The sequence below is a fragment of the Notothenia coriiceps genome, unplaced genomic scaffold, assembly GCF_000735185.1.
Source record: "Notothenia coriiceps isolate Sejong01 unplaced genomic scaffold, NC01 NC01_scaffold00025432, whole genome shotgun sequence".
Taxonomy (NCBI): Eukaryota; Metazoa; Chordata; class Actinopteri; order Perciformes; family Nototheniidae; genus Notothenia; species Notothenia coriiceps.
Window position 1 is genome coordinate 5,924 of NW_011358133.1, and position 901 is coordinate 6,824.

Below are 901 nucleotides of genomic sequence, written 5' to 3' on the forward strand. Positions count from 1 at the left end.
ATATTTTTTTATTATTAAAGGTCCCATGACATGGCCATTTCTACTGATCATAATTCCATTGGTGAGGTCTACTAGAATAGATTTACATTGTGCAATTTTCCAGTATTCACTATACACATACTATACAGAGATGCTGTATGAGAAACCAATGTGAGTAGGACAGAGAGTGACTCTGTCCTACACGGCTTGTTGGAGCTCCGGCTGAGAAAAGATCAGTGTGTGTGTGTGAGGCCAATCCGCGGAGCCGTTACGTCACTAAGACCCAAGAAGTACACAATGGAAAAAGAGAAATCTCCAACGAGGCGTTCTGGGGCAGCATAGACAGGTCTTCTCTGTTTTAGAGTTTTACTCCCTACAGGGTGTACTTTGAGGGTTTGTGACTCTGCAGACCGTTTACATGCAGAGAAACCTTCATAACACACAAGGGGACGGGTGATAACCAGAAAAGCATGACATGGGACCTTGAAGACATTAAAAGGCTAATTTATCAAAAGAATGTGCCGGTTAATTAAAAATAACTTTGGAGATATTTGAAAATAAATAAATAAATTGGGATGAAATTATATCCGTTAAATAAATATTAAATAATTATAATAATTATTATACAATTAAATCTCTTTACTTGAGCAGCTTGATACCAAGATACCATCTTATCTTATCTTGATGTTGCACGTGTGTGTGTGTGTGTGTGTGTGTGTGTGTGTGTGTGTGTGTGTGTGTGTGTGTCTGCTTGTGTCACAGGTGTGTGTGTGTCACAGATGTGTGTGTGATACAGGTGTGTGTGTGTGTGTGTGTGTGATACAGGTATGTGTGTGCTACTGATATGTGTGTGTCACAGGTGTGTGTGTTTGTGATACAGGTGTGTGTTTCTCTTTACTTGAGCAGCTTGATGTTGCACATG